Consider the following 27,908-nt stretch of genomic DNA (forward strand, 5'->3'; position numbering starts at 1 on the left):
TGCAGATGGCGAGGGATGATTTTCGTTTTCTTGTAGTTTCCCTTCCGGATGGATTTTGCAAACTGGGAACTGCAGACCAGCACGGTTCGAGCGGGACTTTACCTTGCCCTTAACTCTTCCTCCTGTGTGCGTGTTTCTGTGTAAAAACTCCACAAGATGCTGTTAACAGCTCGACAGAAAATTCAGTATTACTGGTTGCTGCTATACTAACTCTCTCTTTTATATCGTTTCACTATTTCCCGTTCTGCCTACAGGAAAGGAATTCTAACAAAGGGGCTGTTCATACACCGTTGCCAGTAGCAGGTATAAAATGAAATGTGATGTGAGAAATAGCGTCCTCATTCGTCATCTAACACTCGATGTGGATAGACGAATAACCTACTACGACTAATTTAGATTTTGTTTAATTTTTTATTCGCAGTTGTTTACCTACCCAAGCTATGGGTAAAACGCGCCATAGATCCGAGAAGGATCCAAAGGATGCTAAGCGTCTGAAGCCAAGTCATGTACATGTAAACGACCTTTTGCTGAGTCAAAACCAATATGCTGATCTGCCAGTTGTCGAAGAGGAACTGCAGAAGAAGGAAAAAATGCCGTCTCTCTACTTGGAGGGCTTCCCACCAACTCTACGCTCGGATTTAAACACACTGATCAGCAAAGAACTACAGGCAACAATCCGTTTATGTACTGAAGGCTACAAAATAACTGTTCCGGCTTTGAACCACTACAAAGGAGTGGAATGTTATCTGAAGCAAACAAAAGAGGAATGCTTCACACACGATATTGCCGCCAACAAACCTATGAAGGTTGTACTTCGAGAACTACCCGACATGATGGAAGCCGAACTAAAGCAGGCACTGTCGGAGGCTGGACTAAAGCCTATGATGGTGTTTAAAATGAAACGACATAATACGGACAAAAAGTTTAGAGATCAACTGTACCTGATTCATCTGGAGAAGGGCTCCATCACCATGAGTCAACTGAAAATGATTAAATCGTTATTTCACATAATCATCGAATGGCAAAAGTATAAACCGGTACATCGGGATGTCACACAGTGCACGAACTGTTTGAACTACGGCCATGGAGCGAGGAATTGCCACATGAAAAGTCAGTGCGGGAAATGTGCCGAACCACACAATACCAACGATTGCCTACTAGATGACATCGCTGTAAAATGTGTGAACTGTGATGGCGACCATCCATCTACTAGCAAATCGTGTCCCAAACGTGCTGAGTTCACAAAAATTCAACAACAGGCGTCCAGTAAACAATCAACGCGCAAGAATGTTCCACAGAAGGATGAAATTAATTTCCCACGGCTCCCACCGAAGAGGGATATTCCGAATTTGCCGCCACTTCCTCGCAGCAATATAAAAGATTCAGCCGCTGGATCACAAAAAGAATCTTCCTCAAAAATCCCTCCTGGATGGGGCAATAATCAACCACAAGCAGAGGATGACTCTGGTGATTTATTCTCTGCTGAACAACTGATCGTCATTTTTGAAACAATGACAACAAAACTTCGAAACTGCAGAACGCGGTTAGATCAAATCAACGCCTTAGGCAAATTCATCATCGAATATGCATTCCTTTCGTGACCGTCGTATCGATCGGATGGTAGATTGCATTAGAGCAGCTGTGCGTTAATACATTCTAATCCGTTTCAAGGTCATTTAATATCAGATCTTTTGTTCGTGAGCTTCTGCAGTAGATTAATACAGTATAAACAATAAATACCGTTAGACAGTGCCGGGTGCTATTGTGTTAAAACAATAAGAACAGTGAACCGACGTTTAGTGTGGTGCCGTGAACCGGTGCTGTGTGCATATTAATTCTCGGAGGTCGTTGTAACTAAAGCTTGGCCTCAGCGGCCGAGTTAATACGAATCATTAGCTAAGTATTATATTTTTTCCCTTCGTGTCCCCTGCCCCCCGAAGATAAAATGGAAACAGATTTTAAATCTGCTCCAAATAGTAAGACTCACCTGGTAAAACAGTATCCCGAAGAACCTTCACCCTCGGCCGGCCTTTATGTGGTTTATTTTCGGACCAAAGAGAAGAATAAACCGCTTAATATTTTGAAAATATCTAAAGATTTGGCGTCGAAATATACAACATTGAAATTTATCTCAAAAGTTCGTCCCGATAAGCTCAGGGTCTCGTTGACCAGTCTGAAACATGCTAATGAGATCGCTCGAAACGATCACTTTACGCGGGACTACCGCGTTTATATACCAGCTCGCGAAGTCGAGATAGACGGAGTGATCACGGATCCAAGTCTGAAATGCGAGGACATTCTCAAACATGGGGTCGGATGTTTTAAAGATCCCTTGTCAAGATACTGGACTGCAAACGTTAGCATTCAGTATCGATCGCCGCGGATGGGACAAAGTCTTATCCCCACTCGGACTCGTATAGGGTGACCTTCTCCGGCTCGGCTTTGCCGAAATTCGTTCTCCTGGACAGGGTTCGTCTACCTGTACGACTTTTCGTACCACGGGTAATGAATTGCACTAGTTGTCAACAACTAGGACACACAGCTTCCCATTGTGGAAATCGGCCCCGCTGCTCGAAGTGTGGAGAGAGTCATGCGGATGGCGTTTGCGATAGAGACATTGAAAAGTGTCTTTACTGTGGGGCGGCCCCGCATGACCTCACAGCATGTTCTGCGTATAAATTGCGTGGAGATCATTTGAAACGATCTCTCAAGCAACGATCAAACCGCTCGTTCGCAGAAATGCTGAAAATCGCCACACCACCTGAACAGAACCCCTACACCTGCTTGTCTGCGGACGATTGCGACTATGACGATCCTCAAGAAGGTACATCTTCAACTGTCCCTCGTAGTTTTAGGAAGAGGAAAAATATATCATCTCCTAAACTCCCTAGCAAGGGTTCGAAGATATCTCTTGAAAGCCCTCCAAAAGTAACAGCAGAAGGAAGTGTTGGTAAAAAAAGGCGGGTGGGTAATGTCAAAGACATAACTGGATGTCGTGAATACGAAAACAAATGACATGTTCCTTAACACTTCCGAAAATCAAATAGTTGATCAATTGTATGAATTATGCAAGCATTCCCCTTTTCCACATTTTTCGCAAAAACAAAGAAGGCTTCACTTGATCTCGATTACTGTGAATTTCACACAGCGAAAAGTGCAAGAATCTAACCAAACTGTTCTACATTTGCACTAAACTGAGGATATTTTCTTTCGATTTGCGAACAACACATCCTAATAGTTCTTCAGAAAACTTTTAGAGCCATTAGAACGGCTGATTTTTTATAATGCTTTCCAACGATGCTTATTCATCCATCGAAATGACTGGCAGCTGTGACGTAATCACTCTTATCGGAAGCGAAACTAGCTTTGCAAACGGCACAAAATACATCTGCTCGCATTGGCGATAGAATCCAAACTGATTAGATTTTTGTTAGGAGCTTTCTTTTACGTGATTTCGTTTGTAGCATTTTCACTAATGGGCGGTCCTAACGGCTATAAAAATAGTCGCATACAGAATATTAATGTCGATTATTTTATTTCGCATTTGCAAATTTATTGAAAAAAAAAACTATCAATATGCTGTAGGGATTCATTTCCAGCATTCAGAAGGGACAAATTGCGTAATTCTCTACGATATTAAACTCGGAACATTTTTCGCAAAAAAAAGCTTCACTTGATCTCGATTACTGTGAATTTCACACAGCGAAAAGTGCACAAATCTAACCAAATTGTTCTTGATTTGCACTAAACTGAGGATAATTACCTGCGGTTTGCGAAAAACAAATCCTAATAGTTCTTTAGGAAAATTTTAGAGCCATTAGAACGGCTGATTTTTTATAATGCTCTCCAACGTTGCTTTTTCATCCATCGAAATGACTGGCAGCTGTGACGTAATCGCTCTTGTCGAAAGCGAAACTAGCTGTGCAGACGACACAAAACACATCTGCTCGCAGTGGCGATAGAATCCAAACTGATTCAATTTTTGTTAAGAGTTTCCTTTATGTGATTTCGTTTGTAGCTTTTTCACTAATGGGCGGTCCTAACGGCTATAAAAATAGCCGCATACAGAATTTTTATGTCGATTATTTCATTTCGGATTTGCATAATTTATTGAAAAAAAACTATCAATATGCTGTAGGGATTCATTTCCAGCATTCAGAAGGGTCAAATTGCGTAATTCTCTACGATATTAAACTCGGAACATTTTTCGCAAAAAAAGGCTTCACTTGATCTCGATTACTGTGAATTTCACACAGCGAAAAGTGCACAAATCTAACCAAATTGTTCTTGATTTGCACTAAACTGAGGATAATTACCTGCGATTTGCGAAAAACAAATCCTAATAGTTCTTTAGAAAAATTTTAGAGCCATTAGAACGGCTGATTTTTTATAATGCTCTCCAACGTTGCTTTTTCATCCATCGAAATGACTGGCAGCTGTGACGTAATCGCTCTTGTCGAAAGCGAAACTGGCTGTGCAGACGACACAAAACACATCTGCTCGCAGTGGCGATAGAATCCAAACTGATTCAATTTTTGTTAAGAGATTTCCTTTTATTTGATTTCGTTTGTAGCTTTTCCACTAATGGGCGGTCCTAACGGCTATAAAAATAGCCGCATACAGAATTTTTATGTCGATTATTTCATTTCGGATTTGCAAAATTTTTTGAAAAAAACTATCAATATGCTGTAGGGATTAATTTCCAGCATTCAGAAGGGTCAAATTGCGGAATTCTCTACGATATTAAACTCGGAACATTTTTCTCAAAAAAAGGCTTCACTTGATCTCGATTACTGTGAATTTCACACAGCGAAAAGTGCACAAATCTAACCAAATTGTTCTTGATTTGCACTAAACTGAGGATAATTACCTGCGATTTGCGAAAAACAAATCCTAATAGTTCTTTAGAAAAATTTTAGAGCCATTAGAACGGCTGATTTTTTATAATGCTCTCCAACGTTGCTTTTTCATCCATCGAAATGACTGGCAGCTGTGACGTAATCGCTCTTGTCGAAAGCGAAACTAGCTGTGCAGACGACACAAAACACATCTGCTCGCAGTGGCGATAGAATCCAAACTGATTCAATTTTTGTTAAGAGATTTCCTTTTATGTGATTTCGTTTGTAGCTTTTTCACTAATGGGCGGTCCTAACGGCTATAAAAATAGCCGCATATAGAATTTCAATGTCGATTATTTCATTTCGGATTTGCATAATTTATTGAAAGAGACTATCAATATGCTGTAGGGATTCGTTTCTAGCATTCAGAAGGACCAAATTGAGGAACTCACTACGATATTCACCACTTTTGGAAACATTTTTCTTGAACGATTTGTTGTACAGCAGCAGCTATTTTCTTCTCTTCCTCAGAACGCGTTCTGATTGGCTGGTGTTGACATGGGTCAAATGAGATAGGTTTTTCAATAGTGTACTATTGAAATACTTCAATGCTCTTGCTATACACGTTTAAGTTGAAAAATTTCGATTCTATTGGTAGTTAGATTATATAAATCCTTCCACAGATCACTGAGCTATGAGCTTTCAAAATACGAGAAAGGCAAACGCGCCATATGAATTATCCTCTTTGATACTCGTTTATACCAAACATTTCAGAAAAGTTTAATTTTGAACTATTTGAGATTATGTCACACAACTGAAAATTTTATCATAAAATTGTGATCATATTTCCGATGGCATGTAGCAAAAATTATGTTGATTCGTTAGATACAACAAGAGATATTCACGATCAAAAACTTATCACTCTCTCAGAGGGTAAATTTTGAAAAGGCACCCCATAGTAAAGTAAGTCGTATTCACGACAAAAAACTATCAATATGCTGTAGGGATTCATTTCCAGCATTCAGAAGGGACAAATTGCGTAATTCTCTACGATATTAAACTCGGAACATTTTTCGCAAAAAAAAGCTTCACTTGATCTCGATTACTGTGAATTTCACACAGCGAAAAGTGCACAAATCTAACCAAATTGTTCTTGATTTGCACTAAACTGAGGATAATTACCTGCGGTTTGCGAAAAACAAATCCTAATAGTTCTTTAGGAAAATTTTAGAGCCATTAGAACGGCTGATTTTTTATAATGCTCTCCAACGTTGCTTTTTCATCCATCGAAATGACTGGCAGCTGTGACGTAATCGCTCTTGTCGAAAGCGAAACTAGCTGTGCAGACGACACAAAACACATCTGCTCGCAGTGGCGATAGAATCCAAACTGATTCAATTTTTGTTAAGAGTTTCCTTTATGTGATTTCGTTTGTAGCTTTTTCACTAATGGGCGGTCCTAACGGCTATAAAAATAGCCGCATACAGAATTTTTATGTCGATTATTTCATTTCGGATTTGCATAATTTATTGAAAAAAAACTATCAATATGCTGTAGGGATTCATTTCCAGCATTCAGAAGGGTCAAATTGCGTAATTCTCTACGATATTAAACTCGGAACATTTTTCGCAAAAAAAGGCTTCACTTGATCTCGATTACTGTGAATTTCACACAGCGAAAAGTGCACAAATCTAACCAAATTGTTCTTGATTTGCACTAAACTGAGGATAATTACCTGCGATTTGCGAAAAACAAATCCTAATAGTTCTTTAGAAAAATTTTAGAGCCATTAGAACGGCTGATTTTTTATAATGCTCTCCAACGTTGCTTTTTCATCCATCGAAATGACTGGCAGCTGTGACGTAATCGCTCTTGTCGAAAGCGAAACTGGCTGTGCAGACGACACAAAACACATCTGCTCGCAGTGGCGATAGAATCCAAACTGATTCAATTTTTGTTAAGAGATTTCCTTTTATTTGATTTCGTTTGTAGCTTTTCCACTAATGGGCGGTCCTAACGGCTATAAAAATAGCCGCATACAGAATTTTTATGTCGATTATTTCATTTCGGATTTGCAAAATTTTTTGAAAAAAACTATCAATATGCTGTAGGGATTAATTTCCAGCATTCAGAAGGGTCAAATTGCGGAATTCTCTACGATATTAAACTCGGAACATTTTTCTCAAAAAAAGGCTTCACTTGATCTCGATTACTGTGAATTTCACACAGCGAAAAGTGCACAAATCTAACCAAATTGTTCTTGATTTGCACTAAACTGAGGATAATTACCTGCGATTTGCGAAAAACAAATCCTAATAGTTCTTTAGAAAAATTTTAGAGCCATTAGAACGGCTGATTTTTTATAATGCTCTCCAACGTTGCTTTTTCATCCATCGAAATGACTGGCAGCTGTGACGTAATCGCTCTTGTCGAAAGCGAAACTAGCTGTGCAGACGACACAAAACACATCTGCTCGCAGTGGCGATAGAATCCAAACTGATTCAATTTTTGTTAAGAGATTTCCTTTTATGTGATTTCGTTTGTAGCTTTTTCACTAATGGGCGGTCCTAACGGCTATAAAAATAGTCGCATATAGAATTTCAATGTCGATTATTTCATTTCGGATTTGCATAATTTATTGAAAGAGACTATCAATATGCTGTAGGGATTCGTTTCTAGCATTCAGAAGGACCAAATTGAGGAACTCACTACGATATTCACCACTTTTGGAAACATTTTTCTTGAACGATTTGTTGTACAGCAGCAGCTATTTTCTTCTCTTCCTCAGAACGCGTTCTGATTGGCTGGTGTTGACATGGGTCAAATGAGATAGGTTTTTCAATAGTGTACTATTGAAATACTTCAATGCTCTTGCTATACACGTTTAAGTTGAAAAATTTCGATTCTATTGGTAGTTAGATTATATAAATCCTTCCACAGATCACTGAGCTATGAGCTTTCAAAATACGAGAAAGGCAAACGCGCCATATGAATTATCCTCTTTGATACTCGTTTATACCAAACATTTCAGAAAAGTTTAATTTTGAACTATTTGAGATTATGTCACACAACTGAAAATTTTATCATAAAATTGTGATCATATTTCCGATGGCATGTAGCAAAAATTATGTTGATTCGTTAGATACAACAAGAGATATTCACGATCAAAAACTTATCACTCTCTCAGAGGGTAAATTTTGAAAAGGCACCCCATAGTAAAGTAAGTCGTATTCACGACAAAAACGAAAAGAAGAAGCCAAAAGCTCCTAGTTCCGGAGACTTGAAATCGGAGAAAAAATATCCAACACTTCCGGGGACACCCAAAACCCCGAAAATCCCCAAGGAACCAGAAAGCACATCAAGTGCTGAACTTGTAAAATTCAGTGACATTGTGGACTTTATATTTTCCGTCTTCAACATTTCTGACCCCCTAAAAGGTATTTTGATGACTTTCCTGCCAAAAGTTAAAATATTTTTGATGCAGCTGACTGCAAAATGGCCCCTCCCCTCAGCAATCGTTTCCTTCAATGGCTAATTTTTCGAACGAGGTCAAGGAATCGATCACTATTTTACAGTGGAACTGTAGAAGTATCATCCCGAAAATAGATCCTTTTAAATACTTAGTAAATAATCTGAAATGTGACGCATTTGCATTGTGCGAAACTTGGTTAACTTCTGATGTATCACTAAACTTCCACGATTTTAACATTATTCGCCTTGATCGAGATAATCCCTACGGAGGAGTACTTTTGGGGATCAAAAAGTGCTATTCCTTCTTTCGAAATAACCTCCCCTCGATATCAGGTATTGAAGTTGTCGCATGTCACGTCACAATTAAAGGCAAGGACCTTTGTATTGCTTCCATCTATATTCCCCCTAGAGCCTCAGTTGGGTACCACTGGCTCAGCAGTATCATGCAACTTCTTCCCGCACCGACAGGAGACTTTAACTCTCACGGTACGGGATGGGGTTGTCTTCATGATGATAACAGATCAGCTATGATCCATGATATTTGCGACAACTTCAATATGACAATCTTGAATACGGGAGAAATGACACGAATTCCCGCACCACCAGCAAGACCAAGTGCGCTGGACTTATCCCTTTGCTCGACATCGCTACGGTTGGATTGCACGTGGAAGGTAATCCCTGATCCACACGGTAGCGATCATCTGCCTATCGTAATTTCAATCGCCTGCGGATTAAAACCATCGGAAACAATCAATGTTTTGTATTGTATTTTGTATGACCTCACACGAAATATTGATTGGAAATGCTACGCAATATCGATATCTGAGAAACTAGAAACAACACAAGAACTTCCTCCGGAGGAAGAGTATACGTTTATGGCTAGCTTGATTCTCGACACTGCGATTCAAGCTCAGACGAAACGTATACCCGGCGCGAATACTAACATTCGTCCTCCCAACCCGTGGTGGGACAAAGAGTGCTCATCACTAAACGCGGAAAGATCTTTAGCATTCGAAAAGTTCAGAAAATATGGAACTCCTGATAATTATAGAAATTACGCAGCGCTAGATAAGCAAATGAAGAACTTAGTTGAAGCAAAGAAACTAGGTTACTGGCGACGGTTTGTTGACGGATTAACAAAAAAAACATCGATGAGCACTCTTTGGAACACAGCCCGACGAATGCGCAACCAAAACACATCGAACGAAAGCGAGGAATATTCTAACCGCTGGATATTCGATTTCGCTAAAAAAGTATGTCCTGATTCTGTTCCGGAACAGAAGATATCCCGCGCCGCGACTTCGAATACAAACGAAACACCGTTTTCGATGGTAGAGTTCTCACTTGCGCTCTTGTCGTGTAACAATAAGGCCCCGGGGTTAGACAGAATTAAATTCAACTTGTTGAAAAATCTTCCTGACTCTGCCAAAAGGCGCTTGCTGAATTTACAAGTTCCTCGAGGGTAATATTGTTCCACACGACTGGAGACAAGTGAGAGTTATCGCCATTCAAAAACCTGGGAAACCAGCCTCCGATCACAATTCGTATCGGCCGATTGCTATGCTTTCCTGTATCCGGAAGTTGTTCGAAAAAATGATTCTCTTCCGTCTAGACAATTGGGTCGAGACCAATGGTTTACTTTCAGATACACAATTCGGCTTCCGCAGGGGTAAAGGAACGAACGATTGTCTTGCGTTGCTCTCAACCGAAATTCAAATGGCATTTGCTCGTAAAGAACAAATGGCATCAGTATTTCTAGATATCAAGGGGGCTTTTGATTCAGTTTCTATAAATATCCTATCTAAGAAGCTGCACCAGCATGGTCTTTCGCCGGATTTGAACACCTTTTTATATAATCTATTGTCCGAGAAACACATGTATTTTGCACATGGTGATTTGTCGACAATACGATTCAGTTACATGGGTCTTCCTCCGGGCTCATGCTTAAGCCCCCTTTTATACAACTTTTACGTAAACAACATTGATGAATGTATCAACACATCTTGCACGCTAAGACAACTTGCCGACGACAGCGTTGTGTTCATTATAGGACCCAAAGCTGCCGATCTCCAATCACCATTACAAGATACCCTCGACAACTTGTCGACATGGGCTCTTCAAATGGGTATAGAGTTCTCTACGGAGAAAACTGAGCTGGTCGTATTTTCAAGAAAGCGAGAACCAGCACAATTACAGCTTCAACTAGGGGGTGAAACCATAGCTCAGGTCTTCACATTTAAATATCTCGGGGTCTGGTTCGACTCCAAAGGCACCTGGGGATGTCACATTAGGTATCTGAAACAAAAATGCCAGCAGAGATTCAATTTTCTTCGCACAATAACCGAAACTTGGTGGGGTGCAAACCCAGGAGACCTGATCAGGCTGTACCAAACAACGATATTGTCCGTAATGGAATATGGATGCTTCTGCTTCCGATCCGCCGCGAACACCCATTTCATTAAACTGGAAAGAATTCAGTATCGTTGTTTGCGTATTGCCTTAGGATGCATGCAGTCGACTCATGCGATGAGTCTTGAAGTGCTTGCGGGCGTCTTACCGTTGAAAAATCGATTCTGGGATCTCTCATATCGATTGTTAATCCGATGCGATATCTTAAATCCGATGGTGATTTAAAACTTCGAAAGGCTTATCGAGCTCAATTCTCAGACCCATTTTATGTCCTTGTATTTTGATTACATGTCTCAGAATATTAACCCTTCTTCGTTTGTTCCCAACCGTGCTCATTCCTTGGATATTTTTAATTCTACTGTGTTTTTCGACACATCCATGAAAGAAGAAATTCGTGGAATCCCGGATCACGTACGCCCTCAAGTGGCCCCAAATATTTTTTATAATAAATTCAGAACAGTCAACTGTGAAAAGATGTTTTACACTGACGGATCAAACATCAACAGGTCCACAGGCTTCGGAATCTTCAATCAGAACATCACCGCTTCGTACAAACTCAGTGATCCGGCTTCAGTCTACGTCGCAGAATTAGCTGCTATTCAGTACACCCTTGAGATCATTGAAACCTTGCCCAAAGACCATTACTTCATTGTCACGGACAGTCTAAGCTCAATAGAAGCTCTCCGGGCAATGAAACCAGGAAAGTATCCCCCATATTTCTTGGGGAAAATATGGGAACATTTGAGAACTTTATCTGAACGGTCTTATTTAATATCGTTAGTCTGGGTCCCTTAGCATTGTTCCATTCCGGGCAATGAAAAGGCAGACTCATTGGCTAAGGTGGGCGCATTAGAAGGTGATATTTATGAAAGACCAATCTGCTTCAATGAATTTTTCAGTATCTCTCGTCAGAAAACTCTCGAAAGTTGGCAAACGTTGGCGAACTGGGACGATGGCTGCATTCCATTATCCCTAAGGTATCGACAAAACCTTGGTTCAGGGGGATGAACGTGAGTCGTGACTTCATTCGTGTGATGTCTCGGCTCATGTCAAACCATTACACATTCAACGCGCATCTCCGGCGTATTGGAATCGTGGAGAGCGGTCTCTGCGCTTGTGGTGACGGTTATCAGGACATCGAGCATGTCGTATGGACGTGTACGGAGTATCGCCAGGTCTTTATTAAAGGACTCCCTAAGGGCCCGAGGTAGACCACCTGAAGTTCCGGACCGAGATATGTTGGCTAGTCGGGATATCTCTTATATGCTTCTTATATACCAGTACCTCAAACACATTAATATCCAAGTGTAATCTGTTATACCTCGCTCAGAAAGTATGATCTCCACCTACAGGTTCGACACTAACATCCGCCCGATTCTCTCGATCACCGCCCATGTCCACCATCTTCATTGGAACTAACAAGATCTTTTTTTATCACTAACTTTTCGTTCCCCCTTTCCATGTCTCTTCACCATCTCGATGGCAACTAATTAGATCTCTGTAGTTTTCAGATATTTTGTTGCCATACCTGCCGAATACCACCTAAAAGCTTTTTTCAAAATTTCTAGACGACATAATCTAATGATACTATTCTAGTTTTAAGAATAAAAAAAAATCATAGAATATGCAATATAATGAGTTGGTTATAGTAAATTGGAATGCTTGCTCACTCAAGAGCAAAACTGCAGAATTGTCCGACTTTCTTCAAGAGAAGAATGCCGATATTGCTATTTTAACTGAAACTCATCTTAAACCTGAAATTTCTATTTTCATTTTCAATTATAGGATTCACAGGCTCGACAGGACAGCTACCAGAGGAGTTGCCATTGCCGTTAAACGATCCATTCAGCACAGGCTTCTGTCAGCCTTTAAATTGCGACTTGTTTGCAAAGTTCTTTGCTTCGGTATTTGCTGGAAATACTGCCTCTGATATCGAAGCTAAGGTTGCAGCGTTGGATGTTCCTGAGAACTTAGTGCACATCGACACTTTCGATATTACTCCTGAAATGGTTGTTGCAGCGGCAAAGAAATTGAAACGTTCATTCTCGATCGGGCCTGATGGTATACCAGCAGCAGTCTACAGCAATTGTGCAACTGTTTTAGCCGTTCCTCTCTGCTTGATATTCAATAGATCATTTGAGGAAGGAATCTTCCCGATAATTTGGAAGCAGTCTTATATGTTTCCCGTGTACAAAACCGGTGATCGTAACAATGTAAGGAACTACCGTGGTATAACGAATTTGTCTGCTGCTTCAAAACTCTTCGAAATAATAGTGAGCAATGAGTTGTTCTCTCGTACAAAACATTACATCTCAGTTGATCAACACGGCTTTATGCCCGGGCGTTCGGTCAGTACTAATCTTCTGGATTTTACCTCGACCTGTATTTCACGTTTGGAGGAAAAAGTACAAATTGATGCCGTATATACTGATCTAAAAGCGGCATTCGACCGAATTGATCACCGTATTCTTTTGTGCAAGTTATCGCGTCTGGGCGCAACACAAAAGTTCATTGACTGGCTTTGCTCTTACTTACGTAGAGTCTTACGAGTCAAGCTTGATTCCTGTATGTCATCCTCGTTCTCGAACATATCAGGTGTACCTCAAGGCAGCAACTTGGGTCCACTTCTGTTCTCGCTGTTTTTTAATGACGCTATTTTGCTGCTCGATAGTGGCTGCAAATTAGTTTACGCCGACGATTTGAAACTTTACCTTGAGGTACGCTCTATTGACGACTGCGTGCGTCTTCAAAAGCTTCTGGATAAATTTGTTACCTGGTGTCGAAGGAACTGGCTTATCGTCAGCATAGCAAAATGTCAGGTCATAACATTCCACCGAATTTTGAATCCATTACTTTTTGACTATAAAATTGACGGACAAACGCTTCAAAGAGTTGATCGTGTTAATGACCTTGGTGTTTTGTTGGATTCCAAACTAACTTTTAATTTACATCGTTCCACACTAATTACAAAAGCGACTCGACAATTAGGATTTATTGCTAAGATCGGACGTGATTTTAAGGATCCACATTGTTTGAAGGCATTATACTGCTCGCTAGTTCGGCCTATACTTGAAAATGCTAGCATAGTTTGGAGTCCGTATCAACTAGCTTGGAGTTTACGAATTGAACGTGTGCAGAAAAGATTTGTTCGATTTGCTCTAAGGAATCTACCCTGGCAAAATCCGCTAGATCTTCCACCGTATCCCGATCGCTGCCGTCTGATTGGTTTGGACACACTGGAACGGCGCAGAAAAATTCAGCAAGCAATTATTGTTGCGAAAATAGTAAACGGCGATATTGACTCTTCGAAGCTTTTATCGAGTCTTGATTTCCGTGCTTCACAACGATCGCTACGTTCCACTGGTTTACTTCAACCGAGATTTCACCGAACGACGTTTGGATTCTATGAACCGATAACAGCATGCATCAGAACATTTGGGACTGTTGAACATCTCTTCGATTTCGGCGAACCTACACATAAATTTGCGCAGAAAGTGTTACGTTCCACTATTTTATAACTTGACTACATTATATTCATTAAGACCTTTTATTGTCGGATGAATTAGAGAAAAATAAATAAAAAAAATAAATAAATTGCAACTCATAGAAGCCATCGGAATTGATGGCATGAGCGTGGGGAAACAAAAGACAGAATCGAGACGGATTCGTACTTGCCGAAGATTACCAAGCTGGACAATACAACATCCTCGCTCCGGATCAACCAACGCGACTTTTCAGATCGGGAGTTCATTACATTTTGTATATATTCATCAGCAACATCGCCATAGACTCCGTTTGTCTTCAACGAGCTATCTTCCGACCACTTTCCAGTAATATTGACGTTGGGATCTTCATCAGAAACAGTGCCTATTTAACCTCGGAGGAACTATTATCGCACCGATTGGGTCCAATTTCAACAAATCGCCGACCGACTTATTAATATCGATCTGGCACTTGATTCCCCGATGGAAATCGATGCGGCGCTATCCTCCTTCCAGCATTTAATCACAGTTGCTCGTGATAGGACGGTTCCAGTACAATATATGCCGAGTTCCTCTCTTCAAATCGACAGGGTCACCAAGAAACTCATCCGACTTCGAAATATCTACCGGAGGCAGTATCAACGAACTGGCATTCTAGATAGGAAGACTTCTTATAACAACTTAACTAGGATAATCCAGGAAAGGATATCTGAGCTTCGCAACAGGAACTTCCAGCAAAAGCTTCGAGAAATTCTCCCACATTCAAAGCCCTTCTGGTCCTTAACGAAGGTGCTTAAGAAAAAACCGAAGCCTATTCCTCCTCTGATGTCACCCCAGGACGCAGCTGAAGGAATACCTTTATTCACACCAGTAGAGAAGGCAAATGCGCTAGGCCAGCAGTTTGTGTGTTCTCACAATTTAAGACTTAACATTGTAAGTTAACATGAAAGAGTTGTTGCAGATAGCGTAGCTGAGGTTGAACAATCAGACAGCTTAGTTACTGAGGAAAGTAGAGTCACTGCGAATGAGCTGATGGCTATTGTGAAAAAATCCAAAAATATGAAGGCTCTCGGTTTCGACAGTACATTCAACATTGAGCTGAAACATTTGAGTATTCGCTCCTTTGTCTTCTTAGCTAAAATTTTTAACAGGTGCTGGGAGCTTGGTTACTTCCCTTCAAAGTGGAAGCTGGCTAGAGTTATCCCAGTTTTGAAACCGGGGAAAGGTCCTTCCTTTTCCAAGAGCTATCGGCCCATCAGCTTACTCTCTGCCCTATCCAAGCTGTTTGAAAAGTCAATACAAAGGCGAATTCTTGCTTTCGCAGAAGAACAGGATATATTACAGGAAGAACAGTTTGGGTTCCGGAAAGGAAGATCCACCATCCATCAACTCACAAGGGTTAACAACGTTATACAGCAAAACAAATCAGTGTCCAAAACGACTACCATGGCAATATTGGATATTGAAAAGGCATTCGATAATGTGTGGCACGATGGCCTGGTGTGCAAACTGCATCGGTATAATTTTCCCATGTATCTTATTAAAATTATCAAAAATTATCTTGCAGATAGAGCATTCCAGGTTTCTCTGAATAAGGCACTTTCAGAAAGATTTACTATTTCTGCTGGTGTACCCCAGGGAAGAATCCTAGGTCCCATTCTATACAACATTTTTACATCAGACATCCCACCTCTTCCGAGTGGAGGTGTTCTGTCACAATTTGCTGATGATACTACCATTCTTTACAAAGGTCGTGTCATTAATGCTCTGAAGAATAAACTACAGACAGGTCTGGTCGCTTTAACGGAATATTTCACAAGCAAGAAAATTGTGATCAATGCTGCAAAAACTCAGGTCATCTTGTTTCCACATTCAAGATCTCCAAAACTTGTTCCATCAGACGAGGGCCGAATACGATTCGGTGATGAGGTCATTCAATGATCCGATGAAGTTATCTATCTAGGACTCACCTTTGACAGAAATCTGATATTCAGGTCACATGTTGACAAAATCGTTCAAAAATGCAGCATACTCATTAGGTCTCTATATCCGCTGATTTGTAGAACATCTAAACTGTGCCTGAAGAATCAGATGGCTGTCTATAAACAAATCATCTACCCCGCAATTGAATACGCAGTCCCTGTTTGGTGGGGCTGTGCACGAACACACAAACTTAGGCTTCAGCATATTCAAAGTAGGATCTTAAATATGATTCTAAATCTACCCCCTTGGACAAGGACTAGGAAGTACATGAGATTACTTCCCTTCATATACTAGAACAAAAATTCGAACAATACTGCACGAAATTTGAAGAGATGTGCTCAATCTCTGAAATTCAAATAATTCAAAATTTGTACGTATTAGGTTAGGGATAGTTATAATTAGGTAGATATTTTATTAATAATTAAAATAAATATTATGATTAAACATTAGTATGTAAAACAAGAGTAACTAAAACACCTATTATTAATAACGAATCGTATGAACAACAAAGATGAAAGGCCAAAGGGTCAAAACACTTGTACTGTAAAATGTTGATGTAATACACAAAAATAAGATTAATAAACAGATATTTATGCAAATGCATGCGAAAAAAAATGAGAAATAGCGTCATTTAAGTTAAAGCAGCTACTCTGAACGTACGAGACACCGTCAGCTAGATGGCACCGAAAACCGGTAGAAAGGCAGATTTGTACCGTCACTAACACATTCAATTACGAACGGCAATGCGAAAGCGAATGTGATGATGTTGAACACACCTTTATACTAGTATGGGGTCGTGTGAAAATATGCCATGCGATACAGTGTTGCCATATATACAGGTTAATCTGTATTTTATTCATACATACATATATGTACAGAATAATCTGCATTATTATTAATATTATCATTATTATTATTATTATTATTATTATTATTATTATTATTATTATTATTATTATTATTATTATTATTATTATTATTATTATTATTATTATTATTATTATTATTATTATTATTATTATTATTATTATTATTATTATTATTATTATTATTATTATTATTATTATTATTATTATTATTATTATTATTATTATTATTATTATTATTATTTATATTACTATCACTATTATTATTAAAATGACTCTTGCATACCGAAGATCGTCGATACATTTCAGACCAGGCCATTGGACAAGGACTAGTGAAGTACATGAGAGGGCCTCCCTGGATATACTAGAACAAAAATTCGAACAATACTGCACGAAATTTGAAGAGAGGTGCTCAATCTCTGAAATTCAAATAATTCAAAATTTGTACGTATTAGGTTAGGGATAGTTATAAGTAGGTAGATATTTTATTAATAATTCAAATAAATATTATGATTAAACATTAGTATGTAAAACAAGAGTAACTAAAACACCTATTATTAATAACGAATCGTATGAACAACAAAGATGAAAGGCCAAAGGGTCAAAACACTTGTACTGTAAAATGTTGATGTAATTCACAAAAATAAGATTAATAAACAGATATTTATGCAAATGCATGCGAAAAAAAAATGAGAAATAGCGTCATTTAAGTTAAAGCAGCTACTCTGAACGTACGAGACACCGTCAGCTAGATGGCACCGAAAACCGGTAGAAAGGCAGATTTGTACCGTCACTAACACATTCAATTACGAACGGCAATGCGAAAGCGAATGTGATGATGTTGAACACACCTTTATACTAGTATGGGGTCGTGTGAAAATATGCCATGCGATACAGGGTTGCCATATATACAGGTTAATCTGTATTTTATTCATACATACATATATGTACAGAATAATCTGCATTATTATTAATAATATTATTATTATTATTATTATTATTATTATTATTATTATTATTATTATTATTATTATTATTATTATTATTATTATTATTATTATTATTATTATTATTATTATTATTATTATTATTATTATTATTGTTATTATTATTATTATTATTATTATTATTACTATCACATTTCAGACCAGGCCATTGCAATTGTTTCGTACTGAAATTTCGAGAAGAATCAGATATCTTCGAACTTCATAGCTTCAATAAAAATAAACTACAAATTTGTCGTACCTAGCCTCCTATATTGGCAAATTAAAAAGGAATTGTTTCAAGTTTGGAATATATAGTTGTAGAATAGAAGCTGTTTAATGTAACTAATCTGTACTTTAATATAGGTGCATCGCTTCAAACTCTATTAGTGAAAAAGGGGAAAGCTTGCACAATTTATACAATCAATCAACTAACTGATATTCAGAAAGTGATGGGAGCGTGCCAGTTTTTTCGTATTCACGACATCCAGTTATGTCTCTGACATTACCCACCCGCCTTTTATTTCTTTAGTTGACCATTATGTTTCCCCCCGAATCATTTGTTTCTGCGCGGGAGTAGTTTCACTATGTCTAATTTAAATCCTCCAAGCGTTCCTTTGCCGAGATGGTTAAGAGTGCCACCCCTTGTAAACAGACAACGAATCCATATGCCTGCTTGTCAACTGACGAGCGCGATTCCGATGACCCTTTAGAAGGTCGATCTTCGGCGGTCCCTCATAGCTATAGAAAAAGAACAAACAAATCCTCTCATAAGCTCCCTAGTAAGGGTTCGAAGGTGTCTTCCGAAGGGTTTCGAAAAGTGACAGCTAATGGGAATCGTGGCAAAACCACCGAAAACATATTGGAAGCAGTTGACTGCAAATTGGCCCCTTCTCTCAGCGATTGTATCTTTCGATGGCTAAATCAAATCATCACGGATCTAATCACTGTTTTACAGTGGAATTGCAGAAATATCATCCCAAAAATAGATTCATTCAAATTTCTAGTAAACAATCTGAAATGTGACGCATTTTCATTGTGCGAAACTTGGCTAACTTCTGAAATACCCTTAAACTTCCTCGATTTTAACATTATTCGCGTGGATCGAGATAATCCCTACGGAGGAGCACTTTTGGGGATCAAAAAGTGCTATTTTTTATCGAATTAACCTCCCCTCGATACCAAGTATTGAAGTTTCCGCATGTCATGTTACAATCAAAGGTAAGGACCTTTGTATTGCTTCCATCTACAGTCCTCTTAGAGCCTTGGTTGGGCATCGGCGGCTCAGTGATATCATAGCGCTCCTTCCCGCACCGATGTTGGTTTTAGGAGTCTTTAACATACACGGTACGGGATGGGGCTGTCTTCACGACGATAACAGATCAGCTATGATCCACGATATCTGCGACAACTTCAATATGACAATCTTGAATACGGGAGAAATGACACGAATTCCTGCACCACCAGCAAGACCAAGTGCGCTAGACTTATCTCCTTGCTCGACATCGCTACGGTTTGATTGCAGGTGGGAGGTAATTCCTGATCCCCACGGTAGCGATCATCTACCGATCATAATATCAATCACCAGCGGCTCAAAACCATCGAAGACAATCAATGTTTCGTATGACCTCACACGAAATATTGATTGGAATAGTTATGCGACCTCGATATCTGAGAAACTTGAAAGAACTCAACAACTTCCTCCGGAGAAAGAGTACCCTTTTTTGGCTGGCTTGATTCTCGACACCGCGACTCAAGCTCAGACGAAACGTGCACTCGGCGCGAAAACTAACATCCGTCCTCCCAACCCGTGGTGGGACAAAGAGTGCACAAATTTAAACGCGGAGAGAGCCTCCGCGTATAAAATATTCAGAAAAAATGGAACACCTGATAATTACAGGAATTACGCGGCATTAGATGTTAAAACTAAGAACTTGATTAGAGCCAAGAAACGCGGTTACTGGCGTCGGTTTATAGACGGCTTAACGAAAGAAACAGCCCTCTTTGGAACACAGCCCGACGAATGCGCAATCATAACACCACGAATGAATCAGGAATCAGAACAAATTCTCTCAAATGGCACGTTCCCCTTGATATTTGGAGATTTGTGCCTTGCCGTCAATTTGTTTCTAGCATAATTTTCCCGATATATAAGAGGGAAGGATTGAAAGGAAATGGTAAGGGTTGGACTAGGAGGAGGGAAAAATTGACGGCACAAAAACACATAAAAACAGAAGTAAATTCTGCACCCATAAGGGATGCTAAACAATCTGCTGGGGATCACATTTAGTGGAAGCAGAAGTAAATTCTGAACCTCTACGTGGTCCCGAATAGTCTGCTGTTAATAAAACCTCCAACCCCTGAGAGGATTTAGAGATCTTACAAATGCGACACCATTCTGAACTCCCGGAAGAATGCAGAACGATGTAGCCGGAGCGGACCGATCTTTTAAAAGCGCGTAGTTTTAGCGCCACTCCTTTCGGAGACTACCGCCATGTCGTAGATTGCCCGGATGAGACTGCACTAACGCAAGTCAAATAACAGAATCCTTCAAGAAGAATCCGGATCGGTCCAGCTAGGCACACTGACCTCGTCCCAGAACAGGTTCCAAGACCCTAAATAACCAAACTCACCTAGACTCAAAGTTCACCTTCCAAATCACCCGGTAGAAACTCTCCATGCCTAAAAGCTCATCATAGGCAGGGTCAATGTTGGTCACCAGATACCGCTACTAAAGTGGAAGAGATTATTCTTAACTGATTCAAATTTACCATGTGGTAAAGAAAGCGGACTCAACATAACCGAAGTGACGTGGAAACATTTCAGTCAACTAAAAACTCTATCTAGCTACACTAGCAAAAAACATTTATTTAACTTTAAGCATAGATTGTAATGTATTTATTAATTGGACATGATTGCACGGTAAGTATAATATATTTCTGCATGCTAATTTCTAGGCCTAGCTTTCTATTGTGTGCGTTTTCTTTCTCTCCCTATCTACTAGTTCGTTAGTGTGCTTTTTTTATCTCATTGTTCGACCCAACCAAAGGTTATGATGACATCTTCAGGAGCGGCAAGCGATGAATGGTAAAAGCTTGGACACCCGGGTGTAATTATTTGTGTGCGTTCCGGAGGGTGCTTCCGAGAACGCAGTCACATGTGCACATGGATCGTAAACGTGATCATTTCATGGACGCGCCCGTCTATAAGCGGGGTCCGAAAATCAATCCAGCGGTTATCAAATAATATCGGTTTCGGTATTTATGGACGTCGGGAACAATAAAGTAAAACGGAACGGACTCACCGACTCAGCGACTGATGGATGGTGATGCTGGGTTTACTGCAGAGCACGTGGGGAACGAGGGGATCCAAGTGCTATGAGCACTTCGCCCGAATCTGACCAGCTGAACAGGGCTTTTTGGATACTGCTGGTTATTCTGCCGGTCGAATGATCGGTGTTTAACCAACACGTGGCTTTCCTAAGGCCACCGGAAGATCACTTCCAATGGAGCGATGTTGTAGCGGATCGACTCCCTTCCGACGGAAAAACGTGCGTCGGGCAAATCTGTCCTCCAGGATGTGGCGAGTGACGCAGTCAGCGAACGGTGTCCAGCGAGCGTGCTTTCGTACGGATGATAACCTGAGAAATTGGATGGAACAAACGTGGTTGTTCGAACGGATCGTTAGCATAAAGCGGGTCTTTAATTTAATCACATTTTTACCTTATCTTTCTATCAGCACACAAATCTATTCCGCACACGATAAACTCACACACTTTATTTTCTGGCTATGTAAAAAAAATAGAAATTTATAGCCAACTGAAAAGAAAAACCACATCACTATTACCTTTGAACACTTTTTAATAAACGGAGCAAAATCGCGTCACTACCACTCTACTCAACGAACTGGGACAAAGTGATTGAGCCCTGTAATCCTCAGATTAGGGAAGAGAATCTCAACGTAAGCGGAAGTACGTCATTTCCCGAGAATTCTTCGGGATTACTCGGAATCTTGGGTCATTCAACTATTTAGTTCGTTCTAGCCCATGTCAGTATTCTATCTTTCTCTTTCCTTCAAACTAACTGAAAGGATTCTGTTCTTCGACTATGTTCGGCAATCTCACTCGGCTTAAAGAAGAGAGCGTGATCTTTTTCTACCAATGGTTGGACTGAAGGACGACCCGTTACAACGTATAAATGCAGGCGGATTTGATTTGAAATATATTGATGGGTAATTGACATGTGGATCTCATTTGCATCAATAACTACGGTCTACTCTATGTGGATGTTTGTTAATGAGTTTTGGAAGAATTGAATTTATATTGAAAACAATCAATTCAACAAAATAATAACACCAATTGATACATAAATAAATAAGTAAATAAATATATAAATAAGTAGGTAAATAAATGAATAAATTTATAAATAAGTAACTATCAAGTATTAAATACTTGAATAGTGTGCAACTGTTACATCACTCCATGCTAAAGTTACGAAAATTTAGTTGAATTGATTCAACTAAATTTTCGTAAGAAAATATCTTACGAATATTTTTTTTTTTTTATTTACAAAATATTAATTTTACTATAGGGATAATAATTCGATTCTATGAAAGTATATCGAACTATTCGGAGTCATATGTGTTCATCGTTAACTCGGGAGTCAACTCCACCTCTATTTCCAGATCATGTTCCATTACAGATCATGTCTGTTACTAACCTTCAACGTCGTGAGACTCTGGTCTTCAACAAATGTTCTAATACTTCCAATTAATCAAACTATCTCTTAGAAAAAAAATAACTTCATTGAGGAACATAAAACAAAAAAAACTAGGGGAAATTCTAATATTTCTGAATAACTGGTGACTATTAACATTGTGATCAGTTCTTCCTCACTGACTGCCGGTTACGCATGATTCTTCCCAATTCTATAAGCTTCCCAACACATACCTTATTAAAATGTACTTTCTGTCGAATTCATTCTAAATTCGATGAAAATACTACATTATCCATCACTAACTTATTTCCCGAAAAACTGGCTTATTCAGATTTGAAAACAACCCCAATCATTACGTTGAGCACAGAATTCTCCTTTGAATTTACCGCAAAGAACTGTTTCGTGAAGATTTGGCACCTCCCAAAGCTATACTAAAGGTAATTCGTCCACCTCTTTCACGAAACGTAACTAAAACTTAAAATTCTTCATTGAATTTCTACACCATTTTCAATATGATCACTAGAAATTCAATAAGATATACGAAATATTTCCGAAATATTTCTTGCTCAACCCAATCTATAAAGCTTTACACTAAACCTACCGGAAGAGTCAACTCGTCGCCTGAGCAATCGCAGTGGGTTGAACTGTCAAAGTGAAAACTAATCTTCAACGTGTCCGTATTACTATTTCGTATATCTTATTACTATAGTATACTATTTAATTTCACTCTTGTCGCGAAATTGATATATTTTTATCGGATCATGGTGACTTTAACTTTTCTCCGAGATGTATTACGGGGGGAGTATTCTTTTTGTATTTCCTTTTTTAAAAACTGAATGCTTTGTTTTTCTTTTCATGGTATCGCGGCGTGGAATTTTCAATTTGGCGTAAGATTTAACCATCATGGGTCAGAGCCCGAATTTTCAACATATATCCATTATTGACGGAAGTTGAATTGAAATTGTTCAATATTTACGTTATTGTTCTTTAGAAATTTGATGGAGAATATTTTCTGAAGTTATTCATCAAATCGAAACTTTTCAAGGATGTAGAAATCGGAGCATATGAATGAAATGAACAAAATTTTACTACTATTAACGGATAACAGAACTACTACTGAAGGATAACGGAACTACTATTAACGGAAAAGAAAAATTACTATTAACTAACGGATAAGAAAACTATTATTAACGGATAAGACAATTACTATTAACGGATAAGAATGTCGATATGAAAGTTGGAACGATACGAAACTTGGCTACGGATGGAACTCCATTGATTATGTCAACGATGTCCCGCTCAAGAAAATTATAAGTATATTATATTTGTAAGTGTTACTGACATTAGGAATAATTCTCAGTAGTAACAGGTATTTAAGGTAGCGCTTCGCCGTGGTCACGGGAGTTCGCTGCCTATCCCGGGGTTTCACGCACTTTACCCAAAATTGTGAGAAAACGGAAATTCCAAGAACATACGATTCTAGATAATTAATTTTTCTATCGATTCGTATATAAATTGCGCCTGATAAACGTTTTTATCGAAAGATTTCGTGCGAGTTTTAAAAATAAATGAGTTTTTCCTTATTCTTTCGCACGCACACAATGTCAACGCATGCATTGGGGTGTGAAAAATGCCACATGCGGTAGACGCTAACAACATTTCTTTTGTTTTCGTTGTCCGTTCTCTCTGTGTAAACGTTGAATAAAGATGAGTAGAAAATGTAAGTAAGTGTTACTACTTTGTAAAATAATTTCTATTCATGTTTCAGTAGAACCAGAAATCAGTAATTATTTTCATCGCTACTAGCTTTGAAGCTTTGTTGAAAACGTAGCACATCCCTACATATGCGAGTTGTTTATAGCGAGAAATGGAAAAAAGAAAACAAAAGGTTTAACAAAACTCGCACGAAATCTCGCGAAAGGAAAGCTTTCTAACTAACATTTTTCGCCAAATGCATAGTAAAATCATTTACCTACAACCGTATGTTTTTGATTTTGCGTGAATCGGGTTAGTATTGGAGAAATTTGCAATTTAGAGTGAAATTTCAGCGACAAAGCAAGAGGAAGCAGTGAGTTGTCTCGCTTCGACTTGACCACGGCGAAGCGCTACCTTAATTACTATATTGGTTCTATGTTTTTTTTTCTACGCTATGGTTATTTTTTATCGGTTTTTCATTCCAAAAATTTTCTATTTTAGACATATATGTTTCCTACTCCTTGGAATTCGTCACTAGTAATTATACCGCTGTTATAGGACGGCTCTATTCGATAATTTGAGGAGACTATATAGTGTCGGGATAGATTTTTACGTATCCTTAGATACTTGGTTGCCTCAAAGAGGGGCCATAGCTAAAAAAAATTCATTTTCATGACTCGATGCGAAAATTGTGTTTTCCTCAATCGGATTTTTGTGCATTTTTAGATGCTTCGTTGCCTTATTGAAGGTTACATAGCTGAATGAAATTCATTTTCATGACTCGATGCGAGAATAGTGTTTTCCTAAATCGGATTTTTGTGCAGTTTTAGATGGTTCGTTGCCTTATTGAAGGTTACATAGCTGAATGAAAAGTTTATTACTGTCAGGAATTCGGCAGATGAAGTTTTTTAAGGTATTTACAGTTGAATACTCCGAGTCGTTTCCCATTCCCATCTTCCAATTCGTAACAGTGGTCTCCTATAACTCGCTTAATCAATACCGGCACGTATTTCGGGGCAAGTTTTGCACAATAATTTTTCCCTTTATCTGATAGCTCAGTGTTTCTTTTCAATACTCTTTCCCCTATGGTATACTTAGGACAATTAGAGTTTGAACGCAGGTTATAGTGTTTAGAGTGCTTTTCGGAAGCTTTTTTTAAATTTTCGCGAATTTCAGAGTACAATCTTTCCTTCTCCGGATTGCTGAGGTTTCCCTTCTCTGCTGTATCTCGCAGATAGCGATACTCTCTTCCGTCGGACACCATGTTTCTTCCAAACATCACGAAGTACGGCGTGTGCTTTGTGGCCTCATGAACCGAATTGCGGATAGCATTAACGATCATTTGCACATTGTTAGCCCATTCCTTGTGGTCTTTTTTTATAGTCGCACGGATGGCGGTGGTCAACACACGATTCACTCGTTCCGAGTCATTTATCTGTGGGTGGTAACTGGGGGTTTTCCAATGCGTAACGCTGTATTTCGCGAGTAGGTCACGGAAGAGTTTCGACACGAATTGGGTTCCGTTGTCGGTAAGAATAACTTCTGGTACACCGAAAAGTTGGAATACCATATTTTCAATAAACGGTACAAGGGAATCAGCGGTGGCTTGCCTGAAAGGTTGAACCAGTACAAACTTGCTGAATACATCTGTGATCACAAGCAGACACGTGTTTCTTCCTTTTCCTGATATCGGTAAAGGACCAACATAATCCATTGTGAGAAATTGCCATGGATATTCAGCTAATTTCTTCTGAACTTTTAAAGGAGCCGTGTTGTTTACGTTTGATGCTTTACTTGTCTGACAAGTTAAGCATTCCTGACAAAACTTCTTGATTTCAGAGCTCATCAAAGGCCAAAAAAATCGTTCTCTAGCTGCATTTAAAGTTTTTTCAAAGCCCAAATGAGCTTTTTCGTGAATAGCTCGGATGATATTCCTGCGTTCGGTTCTAGGTGGGTAACGTTTCCAACAGAATCTAGTATCTTCGAGTTTGGTTGTATTTTTAATATACTTATAGATTTGGCCATCTATCACTCTAAAATCGGCAAAGCCCTGAGGATCTTTGGTGATTTGTTCGATTAGATCCTGGTATTCAGGGTCGACTGGTGACGTCAGAATAGTTTCAATTGAGCGGGAAAGGCAGTCTGCAGTGATGTTTTGTTTTCCTTTTCGATATTCTAGTTCGATGTCATATGACTGTTTTTTAGAGCCCATCTCAATAGTTTCGAGTTTCCTGATTCGACTCCAATCGTGAATAGCCACAAAAGGCTACGTGCGTCTGTGATAACTTTGAACTTAGTGCCCTCGACAAAATGTCGGAAGTGTTCAATAGCCAACAATACTCCCAAACATTCTTTTTCGACGCTGGCATACCTTTTCTGTGTACCGCTAAGTTTTCGACTAAAGTACGCAATAATACGAGTTTCGCCATCGATTTCCTGAGTTAGGGCTGCTCCTACGGCGTTGTCTGAGGCGTCTGATTCGATGCTAAAAGGTTGGTTGAAGTTAGGGATGGCGAGTATTGGTGCTGACACCAGAGCAGCTTTCAATTCTTGGAATCCTTCCTCTGCTGCTTCAGTCCATTGAAATTTCTTCTGTCCTTTTTTTAAAAGATCCGAAATTGGTGCGACTATGCTACTATATTTTCCAATGAATCTTTGATAGAATCCCGCCAAGCCGAGTAAGCGACGAACATCCTTCACGCTCTTAGGCCTGCAGTAGTTTAAGGTTGGCTCAATCCGTGAATTGTCTATTGCTACTCCTTCATTCGTAAGAAGGTAACCCAAATAGTTGACTTGTTTCCTACAAAAACGTGACTTGTCTAGCGAGATCGTTAAGCTGGCTTTCTTTAGCCGCTCCGCCACAATTCTCAACAACTTAACATGTTCCGTCAAGGTTTTCGTAGCCACAACGATGTCGTCTAAATAGACAAAAACGTTGGGTTCTAAATCGAAGCCTATCACTTTATCCATCAGTCTACACATAGTAAACGGGGCATTGGTGAGACCAAATGGACACACCTTGAACCTAAATAGTCCTTCTGATGTCCTTAAGGCTGTGTAGTCTCTGCATTCTTCTTTCAGGGGTATTTGAAAGTATGCATCCTTCAGGTCGATTACAGAAAAATATTTCGCACTTTCAAGGCGGTGAAAAATTCCTTTCATGTCCCTCATTGGATAGGAATCTTTTTTTGTCAGAGCGTTTATTCGACGGGAGTCCAAGCACACTCTAAGTTTGCCATTCGACTTGCGAACTGGAACTAGAGGGTTGGCCCATTCACTTGAGCATTCCTCAATGGCGTCGATTTTCTTGTAGCGCTCTATCTCACGGTTCATTTCCGCTTGAATTGATGGTGAACACCTGTAAATTGGCTGTCGTTTTGGTTTAGCATCTTCGCGTAGAATGATTTCGTGTTGCAACAATGTTGTTCGCCCTAAAACGTTATCAGTCGTGCAAGGAAAGGAATGA

General features: G+C 39.3%; 1 protein-coding gene and 1 long non-coding RNA gene across 5 annotated transcripts in view; one reads left to right on the forward strand and one right to left on the reverse strand.

Annotated features, from left to right (window-relative positions):
* Positions 1 to 27,908, forward strand: part of LOC131427593 (nose resistant to fluoxetine protein 6) — a 1,835,865-nt gene that overhangs the window by 1,650,547 nt on the left and 157,410 nt on the right. The window lies entirely within an intron of this gene.
* Positions 21,517 to 22,080, reverse strand: LOC131427594 (uncharacterized). The gene is made up of 3 exons (XR_009229291.1): positions 21,879 to 22,080; positions 21,755 to 21,819; positions 21,517 to 21,672 (listed from the first exon to the last, which is right to left on the reverse strand). It is a non-coding gene; the product is annotated as an uncharacterized LOC131427594 (long non-coding RNA).

The sequence above is a fragment of the Malaya genurostris genome, chromosome 2 (genome assembly GCF_030247185.1).
Source record: "Malaya genurostris strain Urasoe2022 chromosome 2, Malgen_1.1, whole genome shotgun sequence".
Taxonomy (NCBI): Eukaryota; Metazoa; Arthropoda; class Insecta; order Diptera; family Culicidae; genus Malaya; species Malaya genurostris.